Raw genomic sequence first — 23815 nt, forward strand, 5'->3', positions numbered from 1 at the left:
CATCATTAGGTGATTCTATTATGGCACCTAGTTTGCAGTCATCTGCAAACTTCATTAGCCAAAGACCTGCTGTATTAGCCTGGACTTCTGAGAAGTAGATCCAAACAGAAGAGGACCCAGGACTGAGCCCTGTGGTACTCCACTTGTCACTGGTCTGAATTTGGATTTGGAGTCAGCTACTTTCACTCTGTGGGTTCTGTCAGTGAGCCAGTTGGCCACCCATCTTGTGGCATAGGGATTTATGCCCAGTCTAGTGGGTTTATCTATAATTCCAGAGTGGGAGATGGTATCGAAAGCCTTGGTGAGGTCAAGATAGGCTGTGTGCACCACCTTACCCTCGTCCACGGGTCTGGTGACTGGTACAAAGAAGTCAATCAGGTTTAGGAGCTATGACCTACTTTTTACAAAACCAAACTGAGTGAGGTCCAGAGTCTGGAGGTTACCTATGTCCTTGTTTATAAGCTCCAAGATGGTATGTTCCATGGCCTTGCAGACCAGGCTCATTAGGCTAATGGGGTGGTGGTTCCCAGGGTATGTGGTGGCGCCCCCTTTGCGGACTGGGATAACCGTCACTGTGTGCCATTCAGTAGGCACAAAGCCTGAAGTGAGGCTATGATTGAGCATGGTACTTAGGTGGGGTGCCAGTTCGTTCTGCAGTTCATGCAGAATGCACCCTAGGATGTTGTCAGGTCCCATGGATGCTGTGTTCTTGGCTTTGGAGAGTGCGGTCTTTACTTGTGCAGCTATGATTACAGGGGCTTTGCATTTTTCCGGTATAGTGATGGGCCCTTTGGGGAGGGTGAAGTTAGCACTGAACCTGTCTGCCAGAATGTTGGCAATATCACTTGGTTCTGTATATCTAGTTTCATTGTGCTGTAGCTCAGAGCAGATCTGAGTGTCACCACTGAGATTCTTGACATAGCTCTAGAATGCTTTGTGGTTGTCTTTAGAATCAGTGGCAATTTTATTTTTGTACCTAGCTTTGGAGGATTTTGTGAGGGATCTCATCTGCTTACTGAGGCTGACCAGGGACTTCCTGCAATCAGGGGATTTTACTCTTTTTTGCAACAGCTTCTTCCTTCTGTTGTAGAGTTTGTTTATGGTAGGGGACCACCAGATTGGCTTCCTTTTTTTGGAGGATAGCGTCTTGGTTCTGTTGGGGATGGCACGATCTATGCACTCGTGTATGTGCTTATACAGTGCATTTGTATAGGATTCAGCAGTCCTACCTCTATTTTCCTTCTGTATGGGTATCGTGAAGCTTGCCACTTATGTCTTAAAAAGCATGAAGCTGGCTTTGGAAAAGTTTTTTTATGGTGGTTTCCTTAATGGGTGGTGGGGGCGGAATATTGATGTATAGGGTGATTTGCTTGTGGTCAGATCTGACCAGCGAGGAGCTGACCTCTGGTATGGAACATTGGTTGCCCATATTGGTAATGACCAGGTCCAGGATATTGCTGCCCCTGGTGGGGGTATGGACAAGTTGATCCAGGGAATTGGAATTTATGAATTCCAGAAAGCGTTGAGCAAATGAGTTAGTACATGAGTAGTTTTCCCAGTTGATGGTGGGGTGGTTGAAATTGCCCATTATTAGGGTATTGGGCTGTACCTTAATATTACCCAGTATATCAAGAAACGTGGAGTTGGCATCCTGGGGCATGGCGGGAGATCTGTAACAAGCTACAACCTGGATTGCAGTCTTGCCCAGTGTTAGTTGCACTTGGATAATTTCGGATGCATTATGTTGAACAACTAGCCTGGAGATGTGGATATCCTTAATGAATATGGACATGCCTCCTCCTTTAGTGTTTTGGTCCAGGTTAGGTAGCCGAAATGTGTGATATGAGTTATAGCCTTGTAATGCAGGGGTGCTCTCTGGAGCCTTGAACCAAGTCTCTGTCACTGCACAGATGTCGATATTCTCCATTTTAAAGAGTGCTTCGAGTGAGTGCATTTTGAGGTTTACACTTCTAGGACTGAGTAGCATTACCCTCAGATTTTGTTTGCTTATACCTGCTATGGTGGTGAGTCTGTCATTTGACCCTTGCCTAAAAGTGGCACTATAGGGGTGGCAACAGCCTTAGCCAGTATCCGGAATCCCAGGGGTGACAGGTGCAGGCCATCTCTGGCAAAGCACATGGTCTGTCATTCATGTTGTCCCAGGCAGACAGACACTGGATCCCCTTAGAATGACACCAGACGTTTAGCCAATTGTTGAAGTCAATCATTTTGTCCTTGTATTTTGGTATCATTCTGGGTGATGGCACGATGCTACTCATCATACTCAATTATTAGTTTGGTTTTTGGTTTGTTTCGTGTTGTCTGTATCATGACTCATAACAAGGACCAGATGCCTCTTCTTTGCCAGTACTAAAATGTATTGTACCAACCTCTGCATCACATATGGTACAGATGCTACCTGTTCATCCCCCAAATAAGTTGATAAGTAAATACTAGGCTAGCTGCTCTTGCACACCATTATAAGCCTAGTCAGTTTCCCTTTTGGTGCTTGAATTAACCTATCCTCTTTGGTGTTAGATTGGCCTTACCCATGTCATGGTCAATAACTGTATATTATGACTAGTGATAATAACTAGGATCATACCATACATAATTTGAGGGGACCCATGTATAGGATAAAGCATTTAGGAGCTGCCTCTGTAAAAGGGACAGACCTGAGGTAAATTTTCTGCTTCTCATCTATAGATCCAAGTTGTATTTGAATATGGACAGAAATTAGCTTTATTTTATGTGGCTTGGGAGTCTGTTATAGAGCAGCAGTATCCTTTGTGAGATAAACCTGTCCCTCCAAACCATTATGTTGATGTTGCAGAAGAGGCTTAGATCCCTAGGTAGAGTATTTCTGATGATGTTTGACTTGCTGATTTGCAGTAAATCCATCAGTACTGGGATGGAGGATGCCTTCTATGCTACACAGGTCACCTCTTAGTGGTCTGTAGGATACAGAGTATAGTGTGTCAGGGCTTTGAGTTGGTTCTCCCTGCTCCTTCACTGCTACTCCTACAGCTATGGTGGGCCCAGCTGTAATGTTTTCCTGCTGCTGTAACTGTTTCCACATTGCAGTGCCCTATTAGAGGTATCAAGGCAGAAGTGCCCTTTCAGTTGGCCAAAAAATACATGCACCCACTTTCTGTAATTCAGCATGGGCAGTGTTATATGCCATCTCTGTCATGGTTTGGGAGTTGTGGATGGGGTCATAATCAATGGCTCCAAGGCACATCTGGTATCACTTACAACATGGAACAGTGACACCACTATATTTGGCCTGCTACTACTTGCATGGTAACTGTATATACTGACCTCTCTACCCACTTTCTTGTGCACCTAACAACTAGATGAACTTGTGAAAAGTCTTCACGCATGGTGTGTTAATATAGGCCAGATGTGTGCCATATTTGTAAATCATGGTAAATACTTGGGTGATGCATGGAAACATTACTAATGATGCACTGGACATTACACACCATCTGGCAGTTGAGAGAATGTGAGCCCTTCTGGTTGATACATCTCAAACTCTGTGAACCAAGTATGGCCCTGATGACAATGTATGTGCAATCAGTGGTTCCCAGGATCTCAGGGATATGTGCTGTGCTGTAAAATGTCTACACTGTGGCTGTTCACTCCTTTACATTCTATGTGAACCATGTACGCTCTTTCATGAGCTGAAGCATAATGTCAAGGAGGTGGTATGGAATTTGTAAGGCTAATGTCTAAGATATTCCTAATGTATTCCCAGAAGGTTGAGGAACAGTCCCTATAATTAAGAAGGTTAAAATTACACATACCATAGTGTCTACTAGGATGGACAACACATTCATTCTCCTTGATTCTGCTTGCAGGCAACACAGTTTAACAAGTTCTTATATGGTCCACTTATCAACACAGAAGCAGCCCATGGTATGCTGTTCAGTCAGGTGCTGGTAGTGAAAGAGCTGACTGTAAAATATGCAATGCAGCACAAGGGCCATGACATGTAATGTTCCAGGCACAATGGCTCTTAAAGCAGTGATTGATGTGCTGCTCAAATATAGCTACTGTTACTCCAGCACCGTCAGTGGTCTGTATATCATGAATCCATGGTGTTCAGAATAAATCTATACTGTGAGACAGCATGTCATTTTTATACATCTCTGAATTGCTCTGCCATGTTTAGTATAGTGAGCCAAATCCCCATGTAACTATGTATTCATTTAAATGCTGTGCTATTTTTACACTAGCCTGTCATGCCATCTTAGTCACCTCCTTCCTACAAGTTTCTGCTACCTATCCTACATTGTGAAATGCTATGTATTAACAGTTTGTGACTAGCAGCCATTCTGTTATTGTGACTTCCATCCTAAACAGCATATGAATTTCTGTACATAGGTTATATTTTCTTCTTTTTATGTGATATAACAAGAAAACTGATATTTATGAATTTTTTAATAAGATTTTTGAGGATCTGTTGCCTTTGAGGGTAAGAACATATACTAACAGTATTTTATAAGAAATTATATAGTAGCATTATCTGAAAATGTCGTGTGATTTTGGAAATAAGGGCATTAATTTACAGGGGAGCAATAATAGCCAAAAACAGTCAATAGTTTGAGGACAGTTCTCTGGAACATGGTCAGTATAAAGGGGTTAAGAACAAGTTTGTTGTTTGCAAAGCAGTTATACAATTGAATATCTGGCTGTAACAACATTTGTTTTTACTTGGTGTGCACAGAATTGAGAAAAATCATCATTCTTGCCAACTGTGTTTCATGTCAATCATTTATTGTCAATACTGCATATGGTCTTTCCCTCAGAATACTGAGAAAAAAATGAACTACAATGCTGCATTAATTCTTTATAACAAAACTAGACAATAGGTGGGGAAACATCCTTACTCAGAGAGACAAAGACGGAGACGAAGAACTCTACAGATGCATTTCAGATGTTTGTACAAATCTATATTTTACAGTGTGATTCACCAAACATTTATGTCATTAAAAAGGCAAACTTAGAACATTTCCATTAAAAAAGCAAACTTATAAAGTTTAACTTCAAGAAAATACTTCAAATAAGAGGTTAGCAGGAGTGGCCTGAACTTCAAAATGGTGGAAGCATAATTTAGAAGTGCTTCTGTCAGAATTTCAACTTTAGACTCATTCATTATACTATTTAGTAAGTTTGTACTTTTTAAAGGGAAATTGGACTCTAGCTTTTAACTATTACATGAGAAAACATTTATTCATTATGTGTTACTTATAATACTGAATGTTTAAACATTACTGATACAGTTTAAGATTGATTCTATGAAATATGCAGATAGTTTTTCTTGCATCTTTATAAATCTTATAGAATAGAAAGTCTTATTACAGGTCATTTGATAAGAAGTATACCATATGCAACTAAGAGTGTTAATTTTACATATTTAGGTGAAATGTGTTACATTGTGTAGATATAAAAGGTTAGACTCAAATATTTTATTTTTACACAGCTGTATTTGAATAGTTTAAAGAGTATTTTTTTAATTTTGTGAATTTTTCAGATGAGGTTTAGGATAATTGTCTAAGGTAACTAGAGTATAAGTAAAGAGGGGTATGGACATAGGCTTTGTGGTGAAAAGGAGAATCTTGTAGCTCAGAGTAGCATGCCCAGTTTATGTTGAGTGTGGAGGAACAGTCATATAAAAACTATAGAAAAAAGAAAATTTGTTTTCATGTTTTGAAACATAGGGAGCACTGAAATTCTATTGGAAGGAAAGAGTTGTATAGTAAACTTAAGGGAGAACATGATCAAGTCTTTTTATTACAAGAAAGAAACTTTACCCAAGGACTGCCCCATACTACTAATGGGCAGAGATGTCTCCTAAATGCTTTATCCTGTGCATGCGTCCTCAAATTATCTATGGTATGATCCCAGTTTTTCTTATTAGGGGTAATATATATAATTATCAACCATGGAATGGGAAAGGCCAGTCTATAAGCAAATGGGATAGGTTATTTCAAGCACAAAAAGGGAAACTGACTAGGCTTAAAATGGCCTTAAAGGGCAGCTAGCCTGGTACTTACTTATGAACCCATGAATAAAAACTGAAAGAACAAAATAAAGATAAACTGATAAAAGATGACTTTCTAGGAGATGAAATTTCAGAGTTAGAATATGGAAGAGAGGAGTAGCTACATCATTTTATTTAGACGGATAGTCAGATGTAATCATAGAAAATGTCTGTAGCAATGATGGGAAATACATAATGCATGGCAAGGAAAAAAGGCTGTTCTTTGAAAAATGGAAACATGTACACACAAGTGATGATCCTGAATTCCTCAGTATTAGTTTTTTTCATTGATTTGACTATTAAACCTAAAAACAATGTAAATCGGATAAGGGGGGACTTCAGAGTAACCCTAAATCCAAGTCTAGACAAGACAGGAAGTTTGGCAACCAAGAATATCACAGAAAAGTTTTGGAAGTGCTCAAAGAAGAGGTGTTAAAATGAGAACTGGTAAATATATAATAAAAGGGATAATCAAATCAAACAATTTACATGTACAAGAAATGTCATTATGCAGGCTAATATATATTAGATATTTTTATTAAAATGGTTTAAGGGGCATGGTTCTTTGTGCCTCCATAAAGTACAGATTAATGTCAGATTGTGCTATTGTCCATTTAGTGATGAACTGCAAGTCATCAAATAAAAAGTAACCATTGGAAGTGGGTTCATTACATCTGGGGAGAAAAAAACTGCTTTGAGAACTCTTTTCATACTATAGAAGAGAAAATTAACAACTTTAAAAATACAGGTCTGATTTGGTGATATGCTACAAAATCAATGAAGAGAACAAAAGCAATGAGTATGTAAACCAAAGGTAATCCAAGAATGTCAAAAGAATACTAAAGAACTAGAGCTTCATATACAAAAGAAGCAAAGAAAGTTAAATGCAACAATACACCTAACTAATGATATATCAGACAAAGAACAAATAAATCTCATATAGATCATCTAACACTAACAGACATACAAGCAATTGAGAAAAGGATGATACGTATTTAGCATGGAGCTATAAGGAAAGTAAAAGAAGTTCACCAATACCATTTGCTTGCTCTTGGTGGAATTTAATTTTGGTACAATAAATTGCACAAAAACTCAAAAAAGTTGCAGCCTTTATAACAGTATAGATGTTTTGAATGCTTTTTGAATATCTGAAAATGATACAGGAATAGTTTAGATAAAATATGATGTTCAGAGTCTAATTCTAGAAGCAGTAAAAATGTTTATTAAAAGAAAAAAAATAAATAAAATTAGGGATTAAATATTATTTATAGAATCCTACAACTAGGGATATCAGCAGATCTATGAGTCATTAACCAAAATATTTAACATGATTAGAGACGAAAAAAGTTATATATTCAATAAAATGGTTAGAATAATACTTCTTCCAAATGATACAAACAATACTGATGATCCAGCAAACTGTAGGCTGATTTCATTATTAATAAAAACATTAAAATTACTATAAATGTACTGGCTAATAAACTAGACATGATCTTATCTAACCCGATTCAAAAAGAGAAAGTGAATATACATAAGGAGAGTGTAAATAATTGGTGCTCCTCTAACTAGGTTTTCTTTTTACCTGGAAAGAAACAATTAATGGTACTAATGCAGGCATTATTTAGCTGGCATCCAAAAACTTAAAAGAGTAAATCTATTTTGAAATGAGTACTGTGGATATCCAAAGATGATGGTGGATGTGTGCCTGTAGACACCTTCTGTTTGCTTTCTATAGTTTCACAAGTTTACATTAGCATTCATTTTATTAACACTTGCTTTTATCATCATTGCCTGTGAGTGGACTGCTTTTGTTTCCAGCTGCTTGTTCGAAAGAGTGCTTATGTTTGACCCGTCTTCTTTGGAAGAAAATATGCTACCTTACAGGAATCATCCCCAGAATCATTCTCATGTTGTTTCCATTCTGAAGAAGATGGAAGAGAATGTTTTTATAACCTAGCGGAGTTTGGTGAACTTTGAGACAATATGCTATGTGAAAGATCTGGAAAACGATGATAGAAACTAATGGAGTGAGGACTGTTTTGCCAAAACATCTGCACCCTTATCAGTTTAGAAGATTTATCTTCCAAATTATTTGGAGCAGAACCATTATCAATTTTTCCTGGCCTTTGTGTTTTCCTGAATTTGGATGTTACACTGACTGCTACTGAGACAATTATTTTAACTACAGATACGATGCAGTTACTGTATTGTTATTATAATGTTTTACTTTAGTAAAGTTTATGCAACATTGTAGCAGCATGCTTTGTTCTTGAATGTGTGTGGTCTTTTTCTTGGTATTTGACTTTTCAGAATTGTCATTTTTTCTGAACTTTTCATTTCTTTTAATCTTGGGACTGGTACTTAAGGATATCTGAAGAATTGACTGCTAGGGGATTGTGATGTGAATTTGCTAGATTGTTAATTTTGCATTTGGACTATTTGCATTATAATGCTATTTCCAAAGAATTTATTTAAGTTGTTTTTTTATTCTTAACTTATCACCTCAGAGTGTTTGCATTGAAAATAGCATTTTGCACTTAAGTGTTTTACTTTTTATGTTGTGTTACTTTTAATATTCATTTACTTTTCTTTGTCTTTTGTAAAGAACTTAGTGCATAAGATCTCAAATAAAGCTGAAGATGAAGAAACCGTTTGATACGGTCTACTTGGAATGTATATTTCAATCCATCCACAATCTCTTTTTCCCATTTTTGTACATGAGGTTGCAGTGTCACAAAAACAGGTGCTTAAAAATGCAAATTTCTGTGGCAATTTACTGCATTAGCTAAAACTGATATATAGACTAGTAATCAAAATTATTAATGAATGACAATGTGACACAGTATAAACATTAGCAAGAGCGGAGGACTAGGCTGTCCATTGTCAGTTGTATTATTTATACTAGTTATTGAAGTGTTTGTTTTAAAAGTTAGGGAAAATAGTAACAGACTTTCAACAATGAAGATGAGTCCTGGTTTATATTATTTTCTGATGATTTTAGGCTGATTACAGTAGACAGAAACAAAGTACTATAAAGAATATTAAAAGCAGTAAAACAGTTTTGAGATTATTAAGGACCACATTATAACAAAGAAAAGCCAACAGTTACTAGATTAGGAAAATTCAGAGGTTTGGGTAACTGTGGTGAGATACAAGAGAAATCTGACCCCATGTATTTAGATTTAATAATAGGAAATTACCTTAAATATATTATTCACAAGACATTCAGAAAACAGAAGAAAAAAATCACAGATATTATTATGTGACAAAAGTTTAGAATCGATACTGTAGCAGTCAGGATTTATGAAATTGAAGTTACGATTTAATCAATTATTTTATATATGATAAGATATTTAACCTTCAAAATAATCAAGAAGGAGTAGTCAAAATATAAAATAAAAATTAAGAAATGTGTGGAAAATTCAAATGGCACAAGAACAGTATGAACAATGGGTTAATTATGCTAAAACAATGGGGGGGGGGGAGGTGCCAAACTCCCTAACTTAAATAGCTGCTTTTAATTTGGTTAAATTGGTTAACCTTAAGAAAGATTCCTCCTAACCAGGAATGTATTGAATAGGACTAAGTTGATAAAAAATACAGTAATTCAAAGACAAAATGAATACTTGTGACTATCAATTTAGAAATCTGCTTTAAAGAAAAAGGAAATCAAAATGGGATATAAATGGTAAAAGTAAATCGAAAATTGTACTTTATGAGAAATGGAATAATATTGGAAAAGGCAGAGATGCAACCTTTTTTGTTGATTTACTGACATCAGATATGTCGCTCAGCGCAGTGGTGCAGTGGTAGTGTTAGATTCTCAGCTGGGGTACCTACTGTGTGGAGTGTGCATGTCCTCCCTCCATTCGTGTATGTTTCCTCCGGGTACTGTGGTTTCCTCCCATGTTACAAAGACATGCATCTGGAGCGTTTCTCCCCAGGCCTCAATTGACAATTGGTTTTGTTCCAAGTCGGACTTTCCCAGTAAACAAATGTTAAAAATAAATAAAAATGAGTTATCTAATAAATGGAAAAATAATAAAAATATTACTATGTTAGTAACAGACTAGAAAAAGTATAAGATGTTATTCTTTACAAAAATGAACATACATTCAGGATTAACATAGGAAACTTTTAAATAAATGTTTTAAGGCCAATTAAATAATGTTAAAGAAAAAGGGAAAATAGATTTAAATTGCTGGAGATGTAATTTTCCTAAGGTGGACAAGGTACACATGTTTTTGTTTTCATATTTAGGAGATAACATTCAACCCATGGGGGAGATGATGCTTCCAAAAATCATGGACTGTTTGCTTATTAATTACTGGATGTGACAAACTGGACTAGAACAACTGACAGGAAGTATACAAGTTGGCTCTTTCATATGGGGATAAATCCAATTTAGCTAAACAGTGGAAAACAGCAGAGCATTACACACAAATGAACATTGATAATGCCATGATAAATGTAATAAGAATAATCATGGAAGCATACACAATGAATGGACAGACACACAAGATTACAACACACTGGTCAGAAATTTTAATTTATGGATTCAGATAAATCTAGTATGGACAAGACTATACTAAATTTAATCATATAAATACTGTAAATAACATCTTAAAACTGAACAACTGTTTTTATTGAAGTGCATTTAAATGTAAATAATAGTTAATGCTTTATTATTATATTTCAGAAAAGTGTAATAAATACTAGCTAAATCAAAAATTAAAATAATTAATTTAAGAAATGGGTATAAAGATCTGAAATGCAAAGCATCCTAAATAATGATAACAGTTAGTTTGTGTGTTTATTACCTTAAAAGCATCTTCTTCCCTTACCACTTCACATTGCCAAGAGGAGTTTTCTAAAAGTTTAGTTCAGAGCTTCTGTTAATTGCCAATGCTATGAGCTTTCACTTAAAACATCTTTATTTAACTGCATAAGACCCACAAGGCACAAGCTTCTCTTTTAAGGACCACCCCAGAAGCAATGTCAGTTAAGTGATTTCCACAGAGTGACGCATTTTCAGTGAAGACTATGAGACTCAAACTCAGGATTGTACACCAAAGCTTGTTAGCAGCTCATAGTCTTAACTGTCTATGCACTAGCAAACATGTTTTGTAATGTTACTAATATTAAATGTTTATGTAATACGTTCAGAAATCTGGCAAACATATTTTTGTAAGGTTACTAATTAAATATCTAATTTTAATGTTTTTGCATCTTCAGTATACCATCAACAGAACCCTGCCTGATGAAATGTAACACTGTCTTGCACCATTCCATTATGAAAGGTGTTTTCATGCATCAATAGCAGAAGTAATCACACAACTGCAATATGACTTTCGATGGAGTGGTTCAGACAGTGTCATATTTTATGGGTTAATACCATAAAACGAGCATGCCAAACAATTTAATCATATTTTAAAAATGGCAAAGTCCCAATGTCTGATATAAATAATTTCATAACATGACTCATAACGTTAGCAATTTCTAGTATTTTGAAGTAAAGCATATAAAATACAAATTTCTTTAAAAAAAACATTATGCAATTATTTAAAATCCAGACACAACTTGTTTAACTTTCTCAAAATCATATATAATATTATGTTGAATAACAATTTTACGTCAAAGAACAATATCATACTCAAAATTAAACATAAGCATGAATTATCGGGAAAAGCACGGTATTCACATTCATTCGAAAGAATAATAAACCATGAGATTATATACAGCAGCATACCTCTCAACCTCTCAGAGCAAGAAATCTGGACAAAGACTAAAATAACGAGGGAACAAAGGCCCCAAAAATAGGGACAGATTGTAAACATTACTCTTATAAACTTAAAAAGTTGATAGAATAATATATTTTGTATTAGCATGCATTTTCTGAAGGATAGGGAGTCTGAAATGCAGATGTCTGTCACTATTTAATGATTTCAATCTTCGGTGATTTGACAGAATAATCACAGAATTTAATAGGAAGAGACCAAAAATACGAGGCAAATATCTGGACATTCTGCAAAAATCTGTACAGTTAAGAGGTATGTAGTAGTTCCGGGACGTACATCCTCTTTTGATTTTTAATTGACAATCCAGAAAAAAATTGAGGAGCATCATGAACATTCACCAATCAACTTTATACTTCCTCACAAAATTAGCCAATCATACCTATCCACGAGAGCAGGGCATAAAAGCTTACACAAGCAGTTGATTGACATTTCAGTTATCCAATTCTAGGGTCAAATAATTCACTTAGGAAGAATTTGGGACGGATTCAACCAGTGCAAGTGTAGTGATGTAACTCGACTTTTCTCAGTGGGTTGGACTTATCGAAGGTTGGTTGTAACATTCTATTCCAGCACGTGAATGTGTAGGTTCTGGAGGTGCTTTGGGCAGTAGTAGGAGAAGGTAAGTAAATGGTATTACGTTGGGGGTGTATTTCTGCTGCAGTATGTCATTTTTTGTTATTAAACGAACTGCTGAGCTTGTAAGAAAATTGTTTTGATGAAGATAGTACAAGCCTTCTACGGGGTTTTGGAGACTTAGGGGCAGGTCGCAACAGGCCACACTGGGCCGGCATAGCAAGCAGTAGGGTGGTTTGTGGAGTTGAGTGTCCGGGAGATCTGATCTGCGATGAACTAGTAGTAAACGTTTTCTTAAGCGCATCTCCGGGATGTGCAACGCTGTCATGCACGACCTTGAGTTTATCTGAGATATTTTCATCTGTGTTTGGATTATGATTGCATGCTGAAACAAATAAGGCGTCTGTAGATATGTCTGATATGGATCATCTCGTCCAGTAAGTCTGAATGATGGGAGAAAGTGCTGTCTAGTCTAATCTCCTGTCGGTGTGTATAATCCATCCCCACCCTACAGGCCACTTGTCAGTTGAACTGCCTTAAGAGATAAACAATCTTTGGAACTCTCTTTCCAATTCATTCACTGATCATCTGAAGTGAATCACTGCTCTTGATTTCACTTTCTGTCGTGTTAGTGTCTCCTTTCTAATTATCTTTGGAAATCTCTTTCCAATTCATTCACGGATCATCTGGAGTGAAGACGTTTCTGCTCTTTATTTCACTTTCTGTCGTGTTACTGTCTCCTTTCTAGTAGTTTTTTTTAATTTCTTGACAACGACGATTATTAGAAATCTGTTATCGTTTTGTTTCTTTCTTGTAGCCAGGTCAGTCTGCCATTTTATCACGTCGATGTCAGTTTTGTTTATCCCATTCTGTTCGTGATGAAGCTTGTTGACTTTTTAAGTAAGGTTCTTTCTGTTAGGGTATGACGTTTCTCGTTGTCTCTTTAAGTTCTTGCTTGTGTATCAAGGTACTGATTGTTAATTAAACCAGTGGTATAGGCTTATAGACCGCATTACAGTTTGGATATTAGAAGATATGTAAACGGTACGTCATTCTTGTTTTTCTGCTAGTAAAAAATTACTAGATGCACCTGCCAAGTGCATAATTTCAGGGTCCGCATAGCAGGTAGCTTTCTATGGACATGATGTTAAAAGTTATATTCTCGCCTTTCAGGGACAAGAGCTTGTGTCTTGTGTTTGTATTTTTTTGCTTGTTTTATACTCTGTAAACTTAGTAATATATTTATTAATGAAGTGAAGTTGAAGAAAACTGCACTTTTTTGATTTTTGAAAGATAATGTTGCAGAGTTGGTTTGGGTTTTCCAATACATTTGGCTGTTTCCTAGTTCTGCATAAGACCTTTCAGTTCTGTAATGGGTGCCCAAGAATGTTTGAGTTTATAGAATGCCCATCACGATGTGGCTGTCTGAATGATGGAGTCTTTGATGCACAAATGGCCCTGTTGACCCCCATGGAAGGTGGAAGATTTTGTGTGGAAATCCTGAAACACTTGGGTGAAGTTGGGGGTTGGTGAAAAGACCATCGTACAAACAAGAACACTCGTCTTTCTTACTTACTTAATTGAGCAAAGTACTTGAAACTTTAACAAGGTGCCTCTATTTCTTTCACAGAGGGCATCAGGAAGCGTCTTGTAGATCAACTAGGTAAAGTGATTTTTATCTGGACTAATTCTTTGTGCTCTATCTTTAGTCCTGTCACCCTGTCTGCATCATTGGGTGGGTGGGGGGTACCAGACATGACTCTACTCGACTCGAGCTTTATGGATTATGTCTGTTTTCACCTTCTTAAGAAAGGTGAATAAGGGCACGTTTTCGTAATGGCCTGTGCTGTGAACATCAGCTTCTTCTTTCGGCTGCTCCCATTAGGGGACGCCACAGCAGATCAACTGTTTGCATTTCTTCCTGTCCTGTGTATCTTGCTCTGTCACACCAACCACCTGCATGTCCTCTCTCACCACATCCATAAACCTTATGTTAGGCCTTCTTCTTTTCTTGCTACCTGGCAGCTTCATCCTTAGCATCTTTTTCCCAACATACTCTGCATCCCTCCTCAGCACATGTCCAAACCAACGTAATCCTGCCTCTCTGGCTTTGTCTCCAACCCTTTCAACCTGGGCTGACCCTCTAATATACTTATTCCTAATCCTGTCCATCCTCTTTTAACAGGTGAAAAAAAAGTTAAACATTAAACTTAAAACTAATTAAAACTTATTTAAGCAAACTGGGCCAGTTTTTCAGGTGCATGATACCAGTGCCCAAATGCAGTCCTTGTGCTTGTTGCTTGACCTCACTTACTTACTTGTAGTAATTGCATAGTTGCTGTCAAGAGAAGGGGAAAAGGCCACACCCACTAAGTCACTGTTGGCATGAAAATAGAATTGCACCAGCAGTAATTTTCTGTGGAATACGGTAATCAAGATGACCTATTGTCCAGTTAAAACTGGTGGAATTTAGGCTGTTGGCTTTGGCTTTGTGCTTTGATAGTTTCATGTTAATTATATAATAAATTGGTGATGTTAGAAGAAATATATTCATTTTTATGCATGGCTTAAATGTTTTGCTTAACTTATTAAAAATGTCATTCTTGTCTTTTTTTTTTTAAATTTTCACTTCAGTTATCTTTGCTTCATGAGTAGGGTTGAATAGATGTAGTGTATTTCAGATGGCTTGAAGCTTGCAGCACTGTGGTGGTGTGTGCTTTAGTTGTAATACCAGTGAAGCTTAATTCCTTTCTAGGACCCTATTAAGTCAGTTAAACATTGGAAGCTAAGAGCACCTTAACTCAGTGTCTTGCTTCCCACCACTGATCATGACTTGTCTCTTATTTTTATCTGGGTTCTTATCAAATTATGTTAAAAAGTGACTCTCTTGTTTTTTTTTTTCTTGCTTACTGCCCATCAACCTGTCTTGCTGTTATCCCATTCGCTCCCAACAGGGTGAGAGTACTTCCAAAAAGAAAACTGGAAACACTCTAAAACAACAAATGTTTAATCCAAGTTCGCAGTAAACACTTTTCACCTTCAATGCTTCTTCAGGTGAAATAAATACTATCAGTTAAACAACATAACTTAAATACATTTTAAAAAGTCACATGACTCTTAACTACATCTTCTGATGCAGCATATTTAAATAAGGCTTTAAAGTAAAACTGTCATTAAGACCAGGTTGTACAAATGCTCTCATTCTTAAAATCAATCTCTTCTTTTTCAGTTAAAAGTTTTATATTCCCACCCCACAATGGTCTATAAATTACTTTTAAAATCAAACTATGTTTATCACCTTTCTCTAATATGTTTACTAAGAGCATTTGTAACTACTCTATATCTAATATCACTGAGATGACAGGCTATACGCTCTTTAAATTTCCTGTTTGTCATGCCCACATAAAAAGCATCACAGATTTCACATTTAGCTAAGTATATTAAATTGCTTGTATTGCAATTCCCGTATGCATGTAAAACAAACTCTCTACCTGTCGTGGGATGTGTAATGGATTTCTCTGTGAACATATGCTTGCAGTAAACACAATTCCCACATTTAAATGTACCTTGTTTCACATTTCTTACCTTAAAAAAAAAATTCCTTGAATTGCTCCTTATAACATAACATCTGTTTCAAAGTTTTCTTCCTTTTGTACCTGAAAGCTGGTGTATCCCCTATTTCCTTTAATGCCGGGACGTCCCTTAAAATTGACCATTACCTAATAATATTTTTTACTGCTTCAGTGTTCCTGTTATAGGTAAGCATACATCTCATTGTATTTGCCTGCGGTCCTGCTCTAACTGTGTCCTGACTCGCACTACCAAAACAGGGCTGAAGCCCTCTACTTAGTCTCTGCTGTTGTATGCTCCTATTAGCAACACGGACTTCAGACTCTGGGTAACCCCTATTTAAAAAGTCAGAGACCACAACATCCATTTGTTCGGGCATCTGTGATGCTTTTTATGTGGGCATGACAAACCAGGACATTTTAAAGAGCGTATAGCCTGTCATCTCAGTGATGTTAGACATAGAGTAGTTACAAATGCTCTTATTAAACACATTATAGAGAAACGTGATCAACATAGTTTTAAGTTTGATTTTAAAAGTAAATTATAGACCATTGTGAGGTGGGAATATAAAACTTTCAACTGAAAATGATGAAATGGATTTTAAGAATGACAGCATTTGTACCACCTGGTTTTAATGACAGTTTTACTTAAAATCCTTATTTGAATATGCTGCATCAGAAGGTGTAATTAGTCATGTGACTTTTTAAAATTTATTTATATTTAATTTATGGTATGTATTTCACCTGAAAAAGCCTTGAAGGTAGAAGTGTTTACTTGTGAACTTGAACTTGGATTAAACATTTGTTGTTTGTGTTTCCAGTTTTCTTTTTTTTTTTTGGATTTGATTTTTGTGACTGAGAACTGGTTAACTGCCTCACAGCTGTTTTTTTTGGACAGAGTGAGAGTACTTCTGAGCTCATTCATTCTTTGTGAGGCAAGAACAGATTTCACAGGCCATGATTTGAGCAGTCATGGCTTTTCTGCTTATGGCCATAACCACGTCCCGTGGTGTCTTTGAATTCACAGACATGTCACTGAAAGTGTTGTGTCGTGTCCTCCTCCAATTCTGGTGTTTCCACATGTCCTCTACAGAAGGCTACCATCAATGACTTGGTGTGGCCAAGCTGTCATCACCAGTCTATGCCTGTAATCATTGTCCAAAAGTTTCTACTCGCACGTGGTGATTGGCCGACCAGAAGCACCAGCCTATTATCTTGGATGGGTGAGCCAGCATCAGCCACTCGGTCTTGCCCCTCCCCCACCTGGCTCTTCCAGTGCCTGAGCCATTACAATGTCATGGTTACAGTCCATGGCTTTATCCTTCTGCATAACTGTGCTGGGATGGGGTAAATAAAATGTGTGACTTCATAGCACACTCCCCCAGCTGAAATACCACCATGTTACTATGCTAAAATCGGACATGCTTCCTATCACAGGTATCTTCTGTTTGTCTTATTCTCAGTCGGTTTGGTAGGATTTTACATCAGAAACACCACCCATTGCTCAAATCCCTCCTATGGTAAAGTTTAGTCACATTCTTGTAAAATTCCTTCTCGTAATAGTTTAACGTTTGCTAAGTCCCAGTACTTGCTAGGGCAATCTTTTCTTCTGTGTGCTACACCTGTGGTATTCTCTCATAGCCAATTTACAATATTACTGAGATCGCAGACCTGTTGCTTCCCGGAGAATTTTCAGACTTTTAACTGTTGAAATTTACAGCTGCTTTCTGTCCCTTCTCTGGGGGGCCTTAAATTTAGAGATTCTGTAGGACTTAGAAGCTGTCTTACTATGTAGACTCTGAAGAAATCTGATACTACTTACAGACTGAATGAGGGCAAAGCCTTGCAGCATTGATGTAAGAAACTGTATTTTTTTTTTTTTTTCCTTTTTTAGCTGAAGATGCAAGGGCTGCTTAGATTGAATTTAAAACATGAAAAAGCCCTTACATTTTTGGTGAAAAGTAATAGCATGCAGTACTGTCCCATAAGCAAAGACCTGTGAGTAAGACTATCGGGTTGGATGATATTTTTTGATTAATTCAGACTGCATCGTTAAAAGACTGTTTGCCTTTTCTAAATCTTATAACATTTATCAACTTTCTGTTGGAAGAAAGTAGAAATGTACAATTATTTATAATGCAGTAGGAATGCATAGAGCATCAAACTGTGTATGATTGCAAATGAGTAACTCCAGTCTTGACACTATTAATGTAGCATATGTTTGTCTTGTTTCTGACAACAGTTGCTTTAAGTGCAGTGCTGTTAGTAGTTTCCTTTCATTTGTATTTGATACAGGGTGACATTGGGTTATTTGTATTTGATACAGGGTGACATTGGGTTATTTATTTGTATTTGATACAGGGTGACATTGGGTTAGCACTTGCTTTCAGTGCTTGGTTCTCCAGGTTGGTTCTTAACTCTTATGCTTACTTTATCTTCTTAATAATTGTCTTCCTTGTACCTATGTGAGCTTTTGCCAGTTGTACCTGCATCCTCCTGTATATCAGACATACTGTGAGTTGGCTAGGCTTCCATTTGCCTTTAGGTGTCTGTGTGTGTGTCTGTGTGTGCGCCATCTGTGTATTTGGAGAAGTCCTGCAGTAGACTGACATCCTCTCATTAATTTCTTTGCCTTATGCCTGTTGTCTTAAGATGGCCTCCAGCTCCCTTGTGACCCTATACTGGATAAAGTTGGTGTTTGGATAGTTGAGTGTATTGTCAAAGTTGTACATAGAAAGGTACCCTTGGGTCTGACTACCTGCCTGAAGTGTAAAGTATTGCCTCTGACTTTAATCCCTTAAAGTATTCTATTTTTAAAAAAATGGCAGAAGTGTTATTTTTGAATCCTACACGGTTGCATTGCAATGTGTTGCTGTAATTGTGTTTATATTATTTGGATTGTAATTGAGTATGTTACTGAGAGAATTCCTTCTGTTGATACAATTAATTTTGGCAGTTTTTGCAAAGTGCTACTTGTATACTTGGCTGACTGTCACTGTAAGGCATTTTTGAAGTAATGAGGGATGGGGAGCTGCCGCCCCCAGCCAAAAAAAAATAGAAAGGTGGGTTAAAATTCACCATCTTTTATTATTGTTAAAAAAATATATATACATTATAGTGTGTGTGTATGAATATACTGTTAGTCTATGTAGGTGTTGGGTCTTCAGCAATTTCTTTTCTTGACCTGAAATTACATTGTTATTTCAAAAGTTCATTATTTCCAGTTAAACTTGATGAAAAATCTACGGATGTATCTAATTTATGCACAGAAGTGAACGGGGTGGATTTTGTGAAACTGTTTACGCTTAAAGATCAAAGTAAAGTTTTCCCACACAAAAGTACTCTTCTTTCTGTTTGCTCTAACCTCATAAGTGGCAGTTGCAAAACCCCCATGATACTCAATTATTTCTGACTGGATTTTTTTCCTTGCATACAGTATAACTTTTTGAGTGAAATAATTGCACCCCCCCCAGTTTTTTGTCAAATCTGTGGGAATATGTTGGTGAGAGGGTAGCTACATTTTTTTTAGTATGTCACTACTGCTACCTAGAAGTTCAATAAGTGTTAAATGCTTATGATATACCCCAACAAAGGAAAAAATTACTCTCCTTACACGATCCTAATTCTGCAGCTGTAAGCATGACCAATGTTCTACTCCAGTTGAAAGACAAATTCTTCCTACGTATTCACAGGCTTTGTAGATCTACCAAACTTTAACATCTCATGCTAAAGGATGAAACCTGGCAAAAATGGAAACAAATCCCCCACATCGAATAGCTACATCTCCTTTTATAGCCTTGTGCAACTTAGCCAAAAAGCCCATCAGAAGGCACACAATTATATCCAAAGAAAGAAATTTACCTTTTACGTTCCCTCAAACACTTTGGAAAGTAACCTTGTAGGAAAACCTCATTGTGATATAAACACCGTTCAGTGTAGCGCACTTCCAATCTCCAGTCAATAAATTTCACAGGTCATGCATCCCTAAGAAGTCTCTGTTCTAGTTAAAAAAATATTCTTCTTGGCACCCCTCCTGTGTCTGTATCTGACCATATAAAACTTGGTTCATAAATCATGGCAGAGATCATCTATTACTTCCTCTCACACACACACATACAATCTATACCTTGCACAAACCCTCATGCCACAGATTTGGGGAAACTGCTCTAATTAAATCCCTCCCACAGCAAACCAACCCCAAAAATACCTCTCCTTCCATCCAGTATCCAATTTCATAATTATGGGCAAACGTCTAGAAAAGATTCTACACTGGATTCTCTTTTTAACCAGCAGTACTACTGGCTGTCCTCCGAGCGGCATCTGTTCTGACCTGGACAAAGTACTGTGAAAGCTCTTTGGTCCCTAACTGATGACATTTGCAAAACACTGATGGAGGCCTCCTTACAGGTCCTCTATTTATAAACCTGACAAAAGCATTTGACCTTATTGACCTCTGTTAAACTAATAGAAATTGGTATCGGTCCAGATGCCTCTCCCTGGTTTAAAAGCTTCCTGAGTGACAGACACTAAACTCTACAGAAAATTCACCAAGCACCTGACATTTATGTTAGATTTGTGCGACCATTATATTGTAACAATCTCCTCCTTCAAATACCTAGGGTTATGACTTGATCATTTCAACACTGACAAAGTAAGAGCCAAAATAAACACTCCTCTTCTGGGCCAAAAAGCTCCCCCGTTTTCTATCCCATCGACTAGAGCAGCCACTGGCAAAGGTCTACTCCATTCTCAACTTTTTGAATATGGACCTTGTTTTTCTTGAAACACCACCACCATTTCAAGAAACCACAAAATCAAAAAAGAACCAAAACTCAAGAATACATAAGAAAAGTGCAGTCCAAACAATTTAATCCACAGTAAGTAATAAACATGTATTAGTTATCTTACCAATTTTATGATTGGACTAATGTCGTGACTGGTTTTACTGTACAAGTGTGTATTTTTATGATGGCATCTCATGAAGTCTTGTGCTTCAGGTGAAAGCACTCATCTTCCTGTCTTTATTACTTACTGTGGATTAAATTGTTTGGACCACCACATTCCAGACTATCTCTTAAGAGCATCTGCTGATTCGATGCTAATGCACCTCTCAGAGCTTCACTGATGACATTCTAGAATAAGCCAAATAGCTACCCGTAAAGCAAAGTTCTAATCTACTGTTAAAATGACAACTCTGATTCCACACAATTGCTGTCTTTGCAGCTAGACATCATGGGGGGGGGGGGGGCACTCCAACCACACCAGCTCCACAGCGTTCTCATCTCGGGTACGTGCTCCCCATCAACCTAAAGGAAATCCAGCACTTATCCCAAATTCAGCATGCAGCTCAAAAAGCACTTCAACACAGGAAGCATCACCTAACACACTAAATTTCCTTTCCAATGTTTTCATCCTGTCTTAGTTTACAGTGTCCGTCAACCTTCAGTAAATCCAACGTATATAGTGTACATTATCCACTGCTTGTTCACATCTTCAATAGTTTGTGTGAGTGATATTCTGCATAATGTGTACATATATTAAAATACATGTACATATATTAAAATACACACAATGTGTACATATATTAAAATACATGTACATATATTAAAATACACACTGGTGTATATATGTGTGTGTATGTGTGTGTGTGTGTGTGTGTGTGTGTGTGTGTGTATATATATATATATATATATATATATATATATATATATATATATATATATATATATATATATATATATATTGTTTAGTTTTTATATATAAAATATGTATATATTTTGTCTAGTCTGAGCGATTCTGTTACTGTTTACATTTCTATGTTTGTGAAATGTTTTATTTCATTTAGTGTGAGCCTGAAATTGGTCAGTATTGATCAATACATTACCCCCAGTAAACAAAAATATGTAGCGTTATTAGTCTTTGTTCAGTACTGTTTATCCTTTGCAAAGCTGATGTACTAGTGCCCAGAAATGGCAGCTTCCTGGTGCACTTCATGTAATTACTATTCTCTGTTTCATGTATCTTTGGCTGGGCTGATAAAATAGCAATGAAAGGTATGATATGTCCTGGCTACGTCTGATTTTCTTGCCTGTATACAACTACCTCTCCAATATCTGTTGTAGTCCTCGTATTGAAGTTTTAGTGCATAGTGAATTTGTATTGCTTCCTAACAGTGTGTGTGTTTTCATATCAATTGTTCAGTAGGTGTCTTCTGTGCAGCCTGCATGTCCTCCCTTTGCTGCATAGACTTCTTCCCAAGTGCAGGGTGGGTGAAGTGCCACAGTATAACAGTTCTGAAGTCTCATTTGACCTGCATGTTTCTTAAATGTCCTGTGTGTTTGCAGGTGTAAGAAATAAAGCACAGCAGCTGCTGCAGTGTGTGTATGCAGCACCTGTATGCCACAGGGGAACATTTATGTGCAGCGCATGTAATGTGTATACAATTTAAACATATTGTTGAATAAACAATCTTCCTTTTAGTCTCAGTAGGACAAGTACTGCATTTGGGGATTTAAGTTTTGATTTCCTGTATTAGTTTTAAGACTGTAAATCATTCTGTGAGCATAAAAACCTTCATATGCTAGGAAAATTTGATCAGCAGAGTTTGGGCATGTGTTAAAAAGACATGCTTCTCAGTCTGATTTATAACTAGTTTAATTTGAATATAGTAGTGTTTTGTAGCTGATTGTTTACCATGCAAGATATTCGCTTGACTTAAATTCCAGGGGAAAAAATGTTTTTATATATATATATCTGTGGTTTTTTTTTTTTCTGTTGTTAATGCTGTACATAATAACTTCATAGGTAATTACAAGGCTATGACTCCAGGGGGTCGTCTTAACCTTAGCAGTGCTTCCCAGATTTATCTGACAATTGATAACCCAGGTTTATTTTAAGGAGTATGTATAGGGTTGTGCATGGCTGGTAAAGCATTTATTGGCTACTTTCATCTGCTAGAGGCATAGGTGCCAAACCAGGGGTAAATTTCAGATTCTCTGTCCACAGTGCGGCTGCTGGAGTCGCAACCCCATCGCGAGCAAGAATTACTGACTAAAGGTTAAAAATAGAAGCCTTTACCTAAGAAACCTAACTGTTGAACAGCCTAACTGTTGACTAGTCCAGTGGGTTCTAACACAGCAATCTCTCAACTTTAAAACAAAATCTGATAACATCTCTCCAAATTGGGTGAGGAGAGCCAGAAATTATTGCAGACTTGTATAGCTGCTACAAAAAAGAAAAACAAACAAGTTTCAGCCACCTAAACACTCTCCATCATATTTCCTCTCCCACACCCCACCTCCTAACAAGTTATGAACACCTATCATTATCAGGCTTCCACTATCCAAATTATAAACAATCCCCAAAACTAATAAACAACACCAAATAACTCTGAAAACAAAACAAGGTCTAAAGATACTAATCAAAGTCCTAAAACTAATAGCTCACCTGAGGAAAAACATCACCAAAGATAAGTCTGAACAATAAGATACATAACCTTCATGCCATGCTAAAAACTTACCTACCTGACATCATGTGTCTAACTGAAACATGGCTTAAACCATCAACCAAAGACAATCAGATAATGTCACCTGGGTTTAACATACTCAGAGCTGACCGTGATAAAGAAAAAGGAGGTGGAATAAAAATACACTAAACATCATAACCAACCCCAAACAACCACCACAGACTGCTAACGCTGAAATATTAGCACTGATAATAAAACTAAATAAACAAAAGAGTGTAAACCTAATAGTTATCTACATACCCCAGGGAACAATATTGAAACTCTAGAAACCATTCTAAACTGGATAGACAACAACTATCCACAA

The 23815-nt window shown here is 36.9% G+C and overlaps 1 protein-coding gene across 1 annotated transcript in view; it reads left to right on the plus strand.

Moving 5' to 3' along the window:
• Positions 1–12326: 12326 nt before the first annotated feature.
• The window catches only part of CANX (calnexin), a gene marked incomplete in the record, with an annotated part of 1221069 nt that continues 1209580 nt past the window's right edge, over positions 12327–23815 (plus strand). Inside the window, 1 exon segment of the mRNA XM_044069455.1 lies at positions 12327–12463.

Source organism: Protopterus annectens, chromosome 4.part0 (assembly GCF_019279795.1).
Source record: "Protopterus annectens isolate FY-2018-M chromosome 4.part0, PAN1.0, whole genome shotgun sequence".
Lineage (NCBI taxonomy): Eukaryota > Metazoa > Chordata > Ceratodontiformes > Protopteridae > Protopterus > Protopterus annectens.